This window comes from Aulonocara stuartgranti, assembly GCF_965226115.1.
Source record: "Aulonocara stuartgranti genome assembly, chromosome: 4".
In the NCBI taxonomy this organism is placed as follows: Eukaryota; Metazoa; Chordata; class Actinopteri; order Cichliformes; family Cichlidae; genus Aulonocara; species Aulonocara stuartgranti.
This window is the reverse complement of record NC_138942.1, coordinates 3,723,994-3,741,146: the sequence shown is the minus strand read 5'-3', so window position 1 is coordinate 3,741,146 and position 17,153 is coordinate 3,723,994. Positions and strand designations below refer to the sequence as shown.

The 17,153-nt window shown below is 40.5% G+C and overlaps 1 protein-coding gene across 7 annotated transcripts in view; it reads left to right on the top strand.

Moving 5' to 3' along the window:
• Positions 1-17,153, top strand: part of LOC309704601 (uncharacterized protein) — a 92,059-nt gene that overhangs the window by 11,533 nt on the left and 63,373 nt on the right. Inside the window, exon 1 of one of the 7 annotated variants that reach the window (XM_082529854.1) lies at positions 12,945-13,764. The exons of the other annotated variants lie outside the window; for them this stretch is intronic. The gene's annotated coding sequence lies outside the window, so the exon portion shown is untranslated. Of the gene's footprint in view, positions 1-12,944; positions 13,765-17,153 lie in introns of those variants that run through there. 7 annotated transcript variants of the gene reach the window in all.

The following is a 17,153-nucleotide window of genomic DNA, read 5'->3' as shown; positions in this document are numbered from 1 at the left end:
GCGTTTCTTTCTGGATACTGCGAGGAAGAATCTGTTTTCTCTCAGCTGTGTCAGTTTTCCACTCTTCATCAGAGGACTATTCTGTTTTGCGATAGTGCGTCATGCACCGCTTCCTCCTCAGAAGAGAGCTTAAATGTGTTTTAACACCACTTCTCCCTGACCTGCAGACAGACTTATCATTCTCATTCTTGCAGAAACGTACGCCTCAAATTATGTCATTACCCCAAACTGTGTACGCGCCGATATGCTAAGCGTGTTATTTAAATAGCAGAAGATGTAAAGCATCCAGAAAATGAGGGTGTTGGTTAAAAATGCATGTAACGCAGAGACACTTTTACTGCAGAATGATAAATGGGATAATTTCTGTTGGTACCATCTAAGTGCTTTTCTTGGAATAGTGCATCACCTTCAGTGATTATTTGGTTTACACTAAATCTAACTAATACCACTCCAGAAACGACAGAGAAATGGGAGACCTGCAGTAACACGGTGGCTGCGGTTACGCGCACACATTTTATCATCCTGATTGAGGATTTTAGCTCAAGTGTTTACACGGGACGTGATTCAGTACGTGCATGTGTGACAGGGGCGAAAAGGAAGAATATGTCCTGGATCAGACTTGACTTTTGTCTGTCCAGCCCGGTAGTCGCTGCTATCATGTTGCTCTTAATTCCTTAAGCATTTATATTAAAGACAAAGTTTCCACAGAGGAGCAGTTCAGCTCAGAAGAGTCAGGATGGGATGGTTTACAAGTACAGTTTGTCTTCTGATCGGTTTATGAAAGCTTTAATTTGGTTCAGGCCTGTGGAAAAAGTAGTAGCTGTGACAGGTTTGAACCCTAGATGTACTTTAATAAAGATCATTACGTCATTTTAAATAATTTCATATAATTCTGGTTAATTTGGCTGATATAATAGCTGATACAATATGTTATTGTTATGCAAGTATTTTAATGTTTGCTCGCTTTCTCAGTTTCTATTTAAAAAAACAAAACCTGCATACTACATGTTTCTCATCTCCCACCAAGAAAGGTCATTCACGCTCCGTCACAGGGCTTGCAAGTTTACTCTACTGTATTTTTCGGACCATAAAGCGCACCGGATTATAAGACTCATATATAAAATCGACACATAAAATCGATTCGAGGTCAGTAAGCACAACCAGAATTCATACATAAGGCGCACTGACGAGTTTTGAGAAAATTAAAGGATTTAATTGCGCCTTATAGTGCGGAAAATACGGTACATTCGTTTTGTGTATTTTTGGCTTTCAAGATGAGTTTTTATCGCTTTCAATAAAATATTTAGAGGTTAAGGGTTAGTCAGTATTCACAGTATTGGAGGCTTTTTCTCCAGAGTTGTGAATATTAGAAAGATACTGTCATACATGGCCCAGTCAGTCAGTTGACTTGGAGCAGCTCGTGCAGCCTCTCACAGGTTTCCAGCACACAAAAGCAACTTTTCTGGCTCTCCTTTTGTTTTCTTTTTCAATCCCGCCTGGAAAGCACCGATGGGCTCAGCTCTTTTGTTCGCGTCTGAGGAAATGGCCATCAGCAATCACATTAGAATCATTTGAACTGTTTTGAACATTTGGAAAGTTATTCAGATGCCTGGAAATGGGCAATTTAAAGGAAATTAACTAATAAATCACAATAAGAAATTCAATTGTCTGTAATAACTATAATAACTAAATATTGTACACCTTCCAGAGGGACACGAGTGTGACTTTGTCCATGACTTGGCATGAAATGTTAGCTAGTAATCAGAGATTTCGATGATTACAAATACCGAGGCAGGAAAACTGCAAACAGCTTTTTAGTTGGTCGTCACCCATCGTAACCTTTCTTTAAATCGCTCTTTCAGCCTCAGGTGTCACTTCAGTCTTTGACTGTGGGGTTTGTTTTTTTTCTGCTGCATTTTACGCCGTAATTGTCAAATTAACCAAGAATGGCACCGCGCTTCGGTACGTACAGACACCAAAGAAGAAGCCCGATGATATGAATCTTTCTGTCTCCACTGCTATTTGGGTTTCACTAAGCCCTCACTTTCCTTTGAGCAGTGAAACGGGTTTAAGAGAAATGTTTGTTATTTCACACCAAGCGCACGGAGCCAGCAGTAAACCCGTCTGTGAACTTAAGTGCTCCTCTATAAACTTCTCGACAGCGCATTTTCTAGTAAAGAAAATGCTGCGTTAGTCAGAGATAGATTTGGGGGCAGGGGGTGCATTCTGGGACCAATAAATCCAAAATACACAAATGCCTCAAATGAGATGGCTCATTGTAGCCTGCAGACTGATTTACTCATTTCCAAAATCAAAGGCCAGTCACCCTCGTACGGTCCTGTTTTACAAACTCAGTGGGAGTCGCACAATGGCTGCGACAGTATTACTGTTATTATCATTCCGCTGTTGTTCACTCCACGCTATCAAGTCGCTGGTAATAGATATAATTCATGTGCTGCTGCAAGGGTGTTGTTGAAACCCCCCTTTTAATCTGTCTCTGTGTGTAAATAACCGTGTTTTATGCACAAAGCCAAGAAGGAACGGCAAAAGATTTAGCTGGTTTTCAGATTTGTTTTGAAAAATCTGTTGGAATGCATGAAAATGAGACTACAATTCCTTCCACCTTTCCTGACCTGATCTCTTATATATATGAGCTATTGCGACTGCACATCCCCTCCCTGCATTCCAGTAATGCACTTAGATATGATTGAAGCCTGCTCTTTGCAGACACGTGCCTGAAAAACTACCCCATTACAAACCCAGTTAACTGCAGTAATGCAGGCCGTGGCGGGAGCACATCTTGCAGTATCGTTAATGCCACTGCTCATTACGACTCTGCCCTTGAATCCACACATACAGAGATGGTTCGAAAGTGTTTAACGGCTGCAGCCATGGTTACAGAAATCCTGCTTCTTTCTCCTTTTCCTGGAAAAATGCATCTTAATCAACTGCACACTCGAGTTTGGTATTCATGTCAGTTAACAAAAAAACAAGATTTCATGTTGGCTCTGCAATGTACCGTAACCTTCTCCATCCACAAACAAAACAGAGTTAACAAAATGAGGCTTGTGTACATAAATTATTCAATCTACCTCAATTTAATCCGGTTATTTTGTTAGCGTGTTTTTGGAATCCGGAGATAGGCAGAGGTCCAGACTCTCAGGGTTTCCCGAGCTTGGCACGTATTTGTTCTGCCGCCGTTAACTTTGTGTTTGTAATTAGTTTAATTCTACAGTTATTAAGCCGTCTCACAAACACTGGAAGGAATTCAAGCTGCAGACTGATTCTCACAGAGCTCGACATGCAGCCTTGTCTGGATGAGTCTGGTGCCAGGGTTCTTAGGTGGGGATGACTCCACGTGTTGTCGTTTGTTTGAGCTCTGCAGCACCAAACTGTTAGCGGCGCTCGCAGTTAAAATAAAGATGTGCAGTGTGCACGGTTACTGTCGTGCTGAACTGTGCAAATATTGTGAGGAAAATGCTCGACACTGGAGAACATTTTTAGATGGTGTTACTTTTCCGGCTCTCAGATTCTCCCTCTTATGCTGGACTCGTATGCAGAAGTGCCCTTTTGCATAAGAGTTTCCACTGACCCAAGGTTAAAGTAATGTTACACAGTCTTTCAACAATTGTTGAATCTCTAGGAAAACTTAGATTTAAATCCGAGTTTTGCTGATTGGAGTTAAAAAGAGCGAGGTGAAGTGACCGGCTTTGTTTCACTTCATGCTGCAGCATTATTTTCCAGAACACACAGACATGTGATAAAGAGTTTTCACAGCACTCTATGCAGTCTTGTGAAAAACAAAGTACAATTTTACTTCTTCCACAGGGATTAAGAAGGTGAGTAGCTGCCAGGTGCTGCTAATTTGTGAACTGATAATGGAGACTGTAAACCACATCTATAAAAGCTGTGTTTTGGCTGTGTGCTGGTCTGGAACATTCAGGTGTGGGTTATGGCGTCTCCTACACACTAGGTGTCTCTGTTTTGGTTCTTGTGTTGCACTTTCTGTGTTTTGTTCTGCAGGAGCTGATTGGAGGAGTAACTGTAGCGTGAGCTACACCTGGGTCTAGTGAGCTCAGTCACAAAGGTGCCTCCTTTCTGCAGCTGACCTCACGTTGCTCAGTGTCCTGCTTCGGATAACAGCTTCCTGAAGTTTTACTTTCCACGCACTGCCACATGTCCATCAACACTTTGCATGAGTAACTCGCTGACAAACACGTTCTCTTTAATTATGTCCTGTAGAATAAATGATTAGTACCTCATGTAGTGCCCCTCAGTTTTATTGCAGCCTATGAGCTAGGTTGTGACAGGTTTAACAGCCACAATCGTCCCAGCAGATTCATCTGAGACTCTGCAGGCTTCAGACGGATCAAGAATGGCTTGTTTGGAAGGGAGAAAAGCCTCTTCTCTTTTTTAAATAAAGAGAAGATGGCACAGCTTAGGTTTGCAAAGCAGCATCTGAACAAGCGACAGAGGTTTTGGAACAATGTCCTTTGGAGAAATGACACCAAAGTGGAAACGTTTCAATGCCTCATTTGAGAAAACCAAACACGGCAGCGTCTCAAAGCAACTGTCAGCACGGTGGTGGACCTGTGAGGATTTGGCTTGTTTGCAGCCACAGAACCTGGACACCGTGCAGTCATTGAGTCATAACATCAAATATGAGGCTAAAGCCAGGTCCAAACCAGGGCATGCATCAGGACAATGATCCCAAACACAGCAGCAAATCTAGAACTGATTGGTTCAAAAATAAAAGGATCCAGGTTCTGCAACAGCCCAGTCAAAGTCCAACTAAGTTTAAGTGGAATGGCAGGAACTCGAGCAGTGCATAAATGAATGTCTGCAAACCTCAGGGAACTGAAGTGATGTTGTAAAGAAAAACTGTCCTGAATTTGTCCACATTGGTGTAAAGAACTAACAGTCACACAAAAAGACAAACTGTTTCTTCAAGTTGCTGCTGCTAAAGTTGGTTCTACAAGCTCTCATGCAAGACTCTGAGTCTTATGCAAACTCTCTTTTTCAAATGCATGGATATCTGCATTGAAATATATATGGAATCTGCTGGCAAGGGACACGATTGTTCATACCAGAAACTTTCTGCTCTGCATCCAGTCTCTGTTTTAGTGTTTTAGCTCTGAGCAAACTCTGGATGCATGCAGGTAAGCACAATATGGATTTGATTTACTGAAACACAATCCTGAAGAAAACTGCTATTTTCTTACAATTTAGTTTTTTGTTTTTTTTTATCTTTCTTGCATAAAAGTCTGCATTCTTGCACAACTCCTGGCACACGGAACAAGAAGATTTAAACCAGATATCTGTGCAAGCTAGGCCCTGGGTCCACAGATTGCCACTACTGTAAATTTATTTTTAAAAAATGTTGCAGTATTCCTGCCAAGTTCGCACCTTCATGCAAAAACTCTTGTCAAATACAAGTAAACTTCAAATGACAGTAAAAGTGAGTTGGGCTTGTCATTTTTATGCCATTGTGTTGTATGAAGGTCCAGAAATGAAACTTCTAGAAACGAATAGTTATTTTCTTTTTTAAATCATTTGTTTGTTTTACTTGACAAGTCAGTTAATCAGTGAATTTCCACCTTGCTTGCTTGTCCGACCAACGGTCCAACTTTTAAGTTGGCAAATTAATCAGCAAATTGCGTCGGCAGTAAATCATTCAAAACATAAATGAGTCTTCTCAGGATCCCATAATGACCTGCCGTTCGTCTGGATGAATTATGTAATGTCTGTTTTCCAAGAAGCGGGTATAAAAGTGTCAGTCAGGCAGTCAGAAACGGAGAGCGAATCATCTCGCGCGCTGATCTTTTGGGGTGAAATATCAAATTCAGTGTTTTTCCCTGCGTTTTGTTGTTTGTTTTTTGTTTGTTTTTTTTAATCCCAAATTGCTGATGACCTTCTTTCAAATGAGAAGTGATCTAACAGATAAGTACATCTTTGAAGTGACATAATTGCCTAAAGAATATATGACACTGTTTACACATGTTAGCGTATCATTTGAACTCCTTAAGTAGTTTACCTGCTGCCTGCTATGAGCCCTGGTCTGCATTCAAAGTGGACTGAGAAGAGCAGGTTTGCCCTTTGTACTCCCCAAAGCGTCCAGGGTGGACTGGTCTTTGTTTAGTCTGACCTCCGTCTTCATCCTCTGCTCCTAAAGCCTTTAGAGATGCCAATCTCAGAGCGTCTGAATGACCAGCAGCACATCAGTCACTGTCAGTTCTCCTGAGGTTAAGCTGTACTTCAGGTCATTGTCCAACATGGATAGACATCCTATATTGTTGAGTTATTTTTAAGTTAGGTAAAGTGGAGTTTAGACTTTCATTGGCCAGGGGCGTTTGCAGTATCAGGTCTTAAGATTTAAGCAGACAGACGTTTTTATCAGCTAAAAAAAGTAGCTGGAACGTAGCTCTGAGGACAAAAGCAGCAAAAGCAATTTCCAAAAGTATTTTTGAGCACTTTAGATAGTTTCTATTTTGTTTTGCTTGATGATGGGTGTCATCTGTCCCATGAATAGTGTGCACGTCTGTAGTAATTACCAGGTTATTACATAAGAGCTGGTGTGATTCCTAGATGAAAGATGGCCTTTCCCCAGTTTCCTTTGCAGCTGCCACATTGCACCTGCATGTTAAACTCAAGGGTGCAGAAGTTTTTGGGTCCTTTTCTAAAGACTGACAAGTTTGAATTTGATTAACTCTTACAGGCTGTTCACATGCAGCCCAGTCCCAGCCTACTTGTTCATGTTAAAGAACGAAAATTGTCACTTTTTCACCATTTGGCTTCTTATTTTGTCCAGAGGAAGTGAGGAGGCGTCACCACGACAACTAAGGAGCCAAAATTATTGAAAGATGTTGTATTTGAACCCAAACCATGTTTTTCCAAACCTATTCCAGTAGTTTTATTTTTTTATTAATGAGCGACATGTTTGTAATTAATGAAAAATAAAAAATGATACAAATGATGTGTGAACATCTCTGACTCAAACTTGGGTCTCCGGCGTGAGCAGGTAATGATTTGCTCCAACACAAACTCCTCCAACCTGATGTGGACGGTTTTTTGCCTTTTTAAAGCGGCGTACAGAAGACTTATGATAGCTTTGTAGTTTATAATTGTTTTTTTTATTTTAATTTTGTTTTTGACTCTTTGCTTTGAGTTTAACTGAACATTGTATTTTATTTTTTGACAGTTTTAAGTTTCAGTTGTAATCTTTATTAATTATTATTGTATGGAGGGCTTTGTCAGAGGGAAGATTTGAGAGAATCGGGACAAGCGTTAGAATAAAAACACTGAATATTGTGAAAGCAGGGAACATGGGCAGTTTTTCAGCATACAGGGTTAATGCTGTGGAGCCACAATCTTTGTGATGCCTTAACCTCACGGGTGGCTGAAACCAAAAAGAAGCTGGTGAACTGGGATTAAAGGGGTAAAAATCAGTATTTCTTTTTTAAAAAAAATCTAAAGTAGTGCATTATGTAGTACACATGATTAATTTGCCGTGTTAAAGGATGCACAGTGGAAGTTGTATCTACAGTGCAGAGCAGACTCGCTGCCAAGCAGAATGGGAAGGACAATAAAAACAATCGGACTTCTCAGCTTTCACAGTCAGCCTCTCCCGTCTGTCCCGGCCCTGGCTGTTTGTTGCTGCAGTGGATTCTGTGAAACGGGTTACGGTATTGAATAAATCAGCTGTGTCGGGGTACCGGATGTTAATCCGCTGTCTATCAAGCTGTGACTGTCATAACTTTGTCTACATTTTGTCTGCATTACTGCTTTTCTGCCGTTGCACAGTCCTGTGTACTGTAGGGCTTCTTTTAAGTCAGTGGAGGAAATAATGGGAGTTTGCACAAATCCAGTAAAGGTTTTGGACTTTGCATTTCACGCTTTCCCAACACTTTGTCCCATCAGACCACAGTCGTGCTCCTAAAAACACTGATATGATTGCTAAGATAATCTAAAAGAGCCCCCCCTAGATTTGATGCGCCAGTCGGTCGGCGTCTGGCTTCTTTTTCTGTCTTAGGGGTCGGTAGCTGTGCTTCGCCTCTGTCTACGGTATCATTTTTATTTCTTTAATCCTATTCTGAAAATGTGGATGTGGGTGGTCCGAGTTGATCTTTCTTTGTAGGAGCTTCTCGGTTGACTTTCAAGACTGCTCAGGTAATCCGAGTGTCTCCTAATTAATTGTTACAGCATGGCAAAAAGCAGTCACCCGTCTTTACTTGCAGACCTCAGTTGGCGTCAGACTGAAATTTAAAGGAGGGGGGTTTCAGGGTCGGATACTGGGCCTCTGTCTCTGAGCCTCTATTTTCATACTTCAGTGTCTGGGAAGCTGATTTGGAGCAATAAATGTTCATAGACTGTATGATGGATTTTCATGACAGAGTTAAGAATCGGTCAGAGCAGCTGGACAGGCAGAGCAATGTTGGAATAAAGGTAAAAACAGATGGAGCTGATGGTGGAGGAGGGATGATATATTCTTCATAAAGGCGCATCATCGGTCATTTAAACGGCACAGTCTCTCCACCAGTTTTTATTGATATTAAACTTTCATCAACCCGTTTTGGTGAAATATCTGGATGAATTTGGAGAGCAAATGTGTCATTTATTGTTTCGTCATTATAGCGTTTTGATTTCTCATAACACCATAAAAAGAACCACTTCTAGAGCCGTTTTAAATATCACTGCCAACAAATCATTCAAAACAGCTTTTTATGGAAGCCCATAACTGACAAACTTTCCCTGACATTTATTGCATTATTCAGCCTGTTTACTTTATTCTGTCGCTTTCTATTTGGAGCAGTTTGTTAGCTGACACCGTAAAAATACACGTAATCAGATAAAATATCACAAGTTATGCACAATATCATGAATGATTTGTCATTCAAGCCCGCAAATTACATAGTCACCCACACTTTACCACAAGCATTTCAATAATAAGCCCTTTTTAAACTGGTGTGAGCGTTTTCGTGACACTGATTGAAAAGCGAATACAGGATTTTTCCTGTACAGAGAAAAGTTTGGCTTCACTCACAACGCTAACGGAAAATCTGCAAAACCAAGGCGATAGTCATCATTAAGCGTTTCTGATTGCTAATCAGTTAAAATCAGACAACTCATTACCTTCACTGCATGTGTTCAATTTCTCCTATATACACTCAAAAAATTACTCTTCATAAACATGAAGTCATAGTTTTAAGAAAATGCAACAAAAACAAATAAAAACAAAGGTGTAGGTATTCACATAAATAATCCGTAAGTAAACCGGTCTAAAATACCAAGCAAGTAAATTTAATTTGACCAGATTTGTGTAACAAAATGTGACATTACTTAATAAAAACACCTCTTTATTATGAATGGTAACTTTGATACTACTTGGAGACCCAGTTCCACACCTGGAGACGTCAGCATGAAGTTTGCGTTCATTCATTTATTTATTCTAATGAAGCTAATCCACTGCATTTAAAAAAGGATTAGTAAAACTGCATGTTTGACAGCTTGTATAGTCTTTAAATGATGGATTTTAAAACTGAACAAAATATTTGTAAATGTGCTGGTGTTGGCATAATAGAGGATACATGATATTTTCTTTATTAAAAAAATGGCCATATGCTTCAGAGATTTAATTCCTTTAAAATGACCCACGTTCTGTTGTAAATGATTCATCGTACCACGTCCAAGAATTGTAGGCTCACCGAGCACTGCGTAGGTATTTGAACAATGTAGTTTACTCGTCTACTTCTAAAAATAGTTTGTTTCGAGGGGGTGGTCGTAGATTTGTAGTCATAAAACACTCGAGTTAAATAATTTAACCATCACTAACTCGGTGAGGAATGTGCTGTCACTTGCCTCGTAAAAGTTCTTTTATCCTTTTAGACAGCAAAGGGTACAATTACAGGTCACGGATGCCTATATTTACACTGTGTTTAATTCTTTTGGGAAAGGGGGCTGACAGGAGGAGATAGATTTGAAAGCAGACACAATGCTGCTGCCTTTGTCTTCATAAAGGCATTTAAGCACCGCTCCTGTTTTTCTTTAATAAAACACCAGCTTGAGTCACGGGCTCGTCCGGGATCTACCGTCCCCGTTGCCGAGACGAGCGGAAGATCTTAAGCTGGGTGTCTCTGCTGTGCACCCAGTGGGCTTAAACATATATCACACTGGCAGCGGGCTGTTTGCTTTCTAACCCCCCCTTCCTTCCCCGTTCCCTCAGCAGGTCCAGCCGAGGATCCCCTCTCCGTCTCTATCTCAGTGTATCCCTTCTAGTCAGGGGTACAACGTTGAGCTTTCACAGTGAAACGGCACCCATGCTGGCTGAGAATTTCTTTGATCTCCAAAGAGGCTGTACGTGACAGCAATACTAGGCAGCCCCCTCGTCACCAGGCTAATTACACGTACTTAAAATTAAACAAATAATAAAATGGGCAAATACCTGTTTCGTTTCTACAGTGGCACACATGGTCATCTGATAAGTATCCACTTAATGTTTTTATTGTAGTTGTTAGTACCAGGTGTCAGGCAGGGTTTTCCTGGGACCACCTTATCAACACTGAATCCAAAGGCATCAAAAAAAACCCAGAAATGCTCATTTAATGCCAAGTCGGAAGCAAAATGTAACCAAAATTTGTGTGCAGCCAACTGTCAGACCTCCACAGTTCACGAGGCCGGGGATAAGACGGGAAAGTATGCAGTGGTTCAGAAAGAGGGCCGGTATGGGCGTGAAGACTGTGAACTGTCCTACTGACCTCTGTGACTCCTTTGATCACTGGACCTTGGTGACGGCGCACCATTCCATGCCAAATTGCCGTGTCACAACATAGCAGACCATCTATCAATCTAGATTTCCCTCAAAGAAACAACATTTATCAGCAGCTGATTTGAAATGCTGCGGGGAGGCGAGCTCCAGGGACCACTCTGAGCCACGCGAGTGCGTTTTATGTGATTTAATCTCAAACTGAAACTATTAGTTGATCATTGATCAAAGCAGTTTTGAAAACAGTCCATTTGATTTACAGTAGGGCTGCTCGATTATGGCAAAAATGATAATCACGATTATTTTCACTGAAATTGAGATCACGATTATTTGACGATATTTATTTAACCCTTTAAGACCTACTATAGAACCAAGTCCACCAGAGCTTATATTATTTTTATTTATTTATTTTACATGCTGTAGTGCCATTTGTAGGAGCATTTCAAGTTGCTATACATCAATACAACTGTTATAGCCCATATTTTAATAATATGTATGCATTAAGTCCATAGTAATTACATAAATTGCAAAAAAGTGCAATAAACTACAAAAAAAATTGAAAATTGCTTTTGTTTTGTTTACATATATTTCTACTTGGAGAAGTTTAAGAGGTTTATCCCTCAAAACTTTAAATACAATAAAGTTGCAAAAAATAGTTTCCCACCACAGGAAATTTATTTTGAGTGTCTTCATAGTTTTATTTTGGAGATACAGCAATTTTTATACACTGCAGGAAAAACAAAAAACAATCCTATGATGCAAATTTGCAAAGAAAACAGCATGTGCATCATTTCACTGTGGGAAGTGTTACGAACAGCTGATAGTAACGGCAAAGCGTGTTTCTGGAATATTATGTTTTTGTTCCTGCAAGCGCTTTTTATGCAATTTTTGCAAAGCTATATGTGGAACGAAACCGTGACCGAGGACAAGCTGATGGCATCAGATGTAAGTACAACTCCTCCGGTTTCATATGCAAAACAAATTATTGCGCTAGCTTACACGGTTCAGGTTCTACAGGGATTTAAAAATAGTTACGCAAAACGGAGCGTGCTGCTCTGACCGGCTTTAAAGGGTTAACAATGACTTTAAAAAATAATATAAAATAGTGTGCAACACCACTGAAGTTTTTTTTTTTTTAAACTCTCTTTTCAACCAACGGCAGTCACTCTCCAAATAACTTCTGCTTAGCTTTCCGAGCTTCCCTCGGGTCCTCTTAATCAGCGGTCTCCAACCTTTTTTGCGCCACGGACCGGTTTATGCCCGACAATATTTTCACGGACCGGCCTTTAAGGTGTCGCGGATAAATGAGGGAGGGGCTAATAATCGGCTCAGTCATTTTTAATGATCGTTGAAAGCCCAGATCGTAATCGTGATTAAAATTCGATTAATTGAGCAGCCCTAATTTACAGTGACATTAACATTTTGGCAGATGGAACTGCTGAACTTCTCTCTGTAGCATTATAAGTGGTGAAAGAGACTCTGTGCAGTTCTGTGAACAACTAGATCATTTGATTGAACAGTCTCGTGTTGTGTTGCAGGAATTTTGATCAACTCTTCTTAACAGCGTTTCTTAGGCACAGCTCTCTGAAGGTTCTGCCACAATCCGACTGACGTCTCCGTCTCTGGGCTTTTTCAATGCTTGGGGTCATTGTCCTGTTGCGTGACCCAGTTTGAGTCAAGCTTTATCTGTCTGACATTTGACTCACATTTCACTGGAGAATTCTTCGGAACACAGAGGAGATCACGAGGTCCCGTTGTCACAAAAAGAGCCCAAATCATCATCTCTTCACATCTTGGTGAACACCTCCAACTTGTTCTCGTCCATCCAGAGGACGTTGTTCTAGAAGTCTTGTGGTTTGTTCAGATGAAGCTTCGTGAACTTGGCGGTGCATGCCATGTTTGGGCCATGTCCACACTAATACGTTTTTGTTAGAAAATGCATCTTTTTCTCTCCGTTTTGGCCTTCCGACCACACTGAGACGGCGTTTTTGGTCAAGGAAAACTGAGCTTTTTGAAAACACTCTCCAAAGTGGATACATTTGAAAACGAAGCTTTCGGAAACAATGATGCATTTTAGTCATATGATGCAGCTAAGGTGGCGGACGGCATTGTACAACAATTGTTTTGTTGCTCTCAATTTTGGCAGCCCTGTTAAAGATTAATGTCAGTTTGTACATACTCCAGATAAAACTTGGCGTGAAGTTTCAAAGAGCCGGAAAGTAAACAAACGGCAGACGGAAATGACACAGGTCGAATCTTACGTTTCACAGTACAGGAACGTAGCGTTTTCAGTGTGGATGAAAACAACTTTTGTTGTTTTCTAATTTATCCAGATTAGTGTAGACGTAGCCTTACAGAGAAGAGGCCTTCTCCTGGCAAACAAGCCATAAGTGTCCCGTCTTTTTCTCATCCGATTGTTCAGTCTGACGTCACTAGCCGTGTCTGGGCCTAAACTCCGCTGCAGGTCCATATATCAAACGATCACTATGGCATTACTGAGAGTTGAAAAACTGTCTAAAGTCTTTCATCTTTAATAAAATGATCAGCGTTCTGCTCTACCAGGTGTAACAATTGAGTTTAACATCCAGGCATCCATGAAAACGGAATTTATGACATTTAACGGAGTTAGAAGTTAGCAGGAAGTTAGCTCGCTAGCTTCTATCTAAATACAATATAGCCTGTCCTGACTGCGGGGTTTTGGAAACAAATTAAAACGTACAGCTCTGTTATCACTTCCAGCATAAATGAAGACAGAAAACTAAACAGCAGTGACGTTTGTAGGGTTACTGAAGTTGGGCTAGCTGGTATATAATGATGTGCTACGTGACCGCTAGCGACACAGCTATGTTAGCATAATATAAACAAGCTAACTTTTTTTCCACTCGATAAAAGTTAACGTGAGTGTTCTCGGTGGTCAGGAACAAATGTAATCGCATGGCAGGATGCTGTAAAAGGACCAAACTTCAGCCAGGAGAACAACTGAGATAATCCATCCACAATACGAGGTTAGTCATTCATATACTGCTGCATGGGCTGGGCTGTAGTTACATCCTAAGGTTTTAAAAACTGAGCTTAAATAAATGATTAGCGGTAATAAAAGCCGAGGGAGGTCAACAGTGATCACTGACTGTTTTAGGAGCTTTTTGAGATCAAATAGAAGAAAATACAAAACATTAAACATGTTAACAACACAAAAGCCATATTAAACGCAGACTACTTTAGACCCGGAAGTAGGATTCGTCGCGTCATCACTGAACAACCGGATTGTACTGTCACGAACTTTAACCTTTAGCATGCTAACTTATGCTTGTAGGTAGGGCTGTTCAATATAACGATATATCGGATGACGATATAAAAACGTCTATCGTTTCATTTTATGCTATCCTTTGTTTCGTGGTGTCGCAAAATAAACTGTTTACGGTAATATATTTTCATCGTTCTGATGGTCACTGTAGTGGCTATATTAATTTCTTAAAGTTCTCTCTTTCTCTTATATTTAATATAACCACACTACAGACGGACAAGCGCCTGTTTTTATGTGTTGTCGTTAGCAACAACGACGGTAACACCATCGCGTGTCCGCTTGTTTATGTTCCACATAAACCTTTCACAATAAAGCTCAAGATCCTGTTCAGACTTTTCAAAATAAACTGAATCACGTGAAAGAGCAGATCATTTACAGATGAGAATTGAAAAAAGAGCCGCCAGGTGCTAACAAATAAACCTTAGACTCAAACGTTAGAACAGGCTTTTCCCCGCAGCACGCCGTGTAATAAATACTCACAAAGAAAACGGCAGCCGTTACAACTTATGTCTAAAAATGTATCGTTTCATGCATCGGTTAAAACACTCGACTCAGGTACATGACGCGCAGCTGGAAACACTTCACGCAAGTCGAGCTGCACGAGATTCACAGAATTTACAGAAAATGTTACATTTTTGTGATTTATATCGTTATCGGACGATAGATGTCTTATATCGGGATATGAGATTTTGGTCATATCGCACAGCCCTACTTGTAGGATCTGAGATGTAGCTCTTTTTCTTTGTGTGTAGATGAACAGGAGTTTTCACAGCGTTGCATAAAGCCATGTGATTGTTGTCTTTTTCACATGACTAAATATTGCTCACTGTTGTTAACAGTCTTGGTAACAATGCATACTCATGTCTAGACCAGTCACTGTGCACGTGCATCTCTCAAAGGTTTCCTGTGTGCAGAGCAGGAGCTAAAAAAGACAGTTGGGTTCCAATAATGTTATTTAGTGTGGAGACAAACACACACATGGACAATAATAGAAACCATTAAAGTGTTCCTTTGGTCCCAAAGCACCTCATATAACAAAGTATACTGGCTTATCTTTGTGTGGAGTACTGGTTCCTAATGGAGAATTCAAAATGAGGTTCAGTTTAATTTACCATTCCAAATATTTGTTCCTTCCTGTCTACACGCGCAGACAGCTATACAGTTCATGACTAAACTAACAACAAACAGTACAAGCTCGATCTTATCAAATCTGTATTCTCGCTTAAATTTGTGGCATCCATGAAATTGAATGGCCAGAGAAAACAACGTAAAGGCTGCTCGTCTCTGCTGTATGCCGTGTATTTCTTTTTTCTTTTCACATCTCGTACATGGCTGTGAGAAACAACGAGTTGTGTTCTCTTCTGCATCACAGCCCACTCCATTAAAACCCAGTCCACATTAAAAGTACGCGGGTGTGACCGGCATAGAAAGGTCTTTATGGAATACGTGAACGCAGCCGGTGTCTGCAGCGGAGCTCCGTAGGTGCCGTGTTGGATGTCTTCACGTTTCGTTATGCGTGAGAAAAATGCTTGAGAAAAACAAACTGCGCACAGCCTGCAGCGGTGGAAAATGTCTTTGTTTCTGTGTTTATATGATGGTCTAATTTAAACTAAAACAGAACTCATTGGTACAAATTGCCTGTTAATTTTGCTTGTGTGCAGCACAGATGTTTGATTTCATGGTCCTATAATCTGCCCACAGGAATCCATCAAAAAACAGAGAGAAAAGAAGCCTAATAAAGTTTGTTTGTGGGGTGGGTTTGCTGTTACATGTCAAACCTAACGAAAGCTGTTCGTCAACTCTTTATAGCAGCAAATTAAGCTTTTTTTTTTTTAACCACCTGAGCAGGTATGAGCTCTCACACAAGTAAAATAACCAACCCTTCTTTCTTTTTTGTCTTAGACTTTGACTGCAGGGCCCTTGGGAAGAATGTGTCTCCCACTAAAGCGTCACCTCTTAAAGAAAGCATATTGTGTTACATACAAACATGTCATTTGTGGGACACTGGGGTGGAAATGTCTCCCAAGGGAGCAATCAGACTGACTCCAGTTTTTTAAAAAGTCTCCTCTCTCTCTGCCACTCCTCATTTTTCAGACTCGGGGAATTGGTTGAAATTCTAGCTTTAGTAGTATTTGCCTCACCCGCACAGCTCGGTTACATTGATTAGAAATCAATTAACATTTTCCTGTTTGTAAGTCCCTTTGTAATTCGACTCCACTGAAGATAAATCAGACTGTGGACCGCTGTTTGCGCCTCACACGGGCTCGGCTATGCCTTTCGGGCTTTCTTTAATGGTTAAAAACAGTAAATGGAGAAATGAAACCACTGGCCGAATGAAATATGTTGATCGGCAAAACAAAAATTAATTGTTTGTAAACTCTGTAAATGCAATATACAGCGGTCCCTCGTTCACTGCAGGAGTTACGTTCTAAAAGTAACCCGCTATAGGTGAAATCCGCGAAGTAACCAGGTTTATTTTTTACAGTTATTACAGATGTTACAGTTGATGAACATTTTCACACTTTTCTCTCTTGTTTAAACACTCTAAAAAGTTCAAACCTTGGTAGAAAAATAAGTCCAGTATTATAGAAAGAAACCAAAGATCAAACCCTGTTTTCAGGTCCAGAACATGTGAACCGAGCAGCTGCCAGAGAATTCAACATTAATGAATCACTGGTACGGAAGTAGAGGAAGCAAGAAGAAGGAGCTGAGTAAAGTTTGACTTATCTGACTGTTTTGTTTCACTTAATGCGCCTTATAATCCGGAAAACACGGTAACTTCTACCTTCCATTAGCATGTCAGGAAGTCCAACTTTTTGTGCGATGGTTAGCATCTTCCTCTGCCTTCTGGGAGCTACCGCAGCTGCTTTTGATGGTGCAAACGTTTCGTCGACAGTGTTGTATGTTGGGGAGAAAACTTACAAACATACAGTGCAGCACTTCAGAGTCACGCTGTTAGCGATCGAAGATTTATGTAAATTTGATGAGCTGAACTCATTCTGTACTGTACAGGAGACACGGCGCGAGATTTTGACAATGGTCTGCAACCAATCAGGACGCAGGAGAAAATGCGCTGTATTAAAAAAAAAA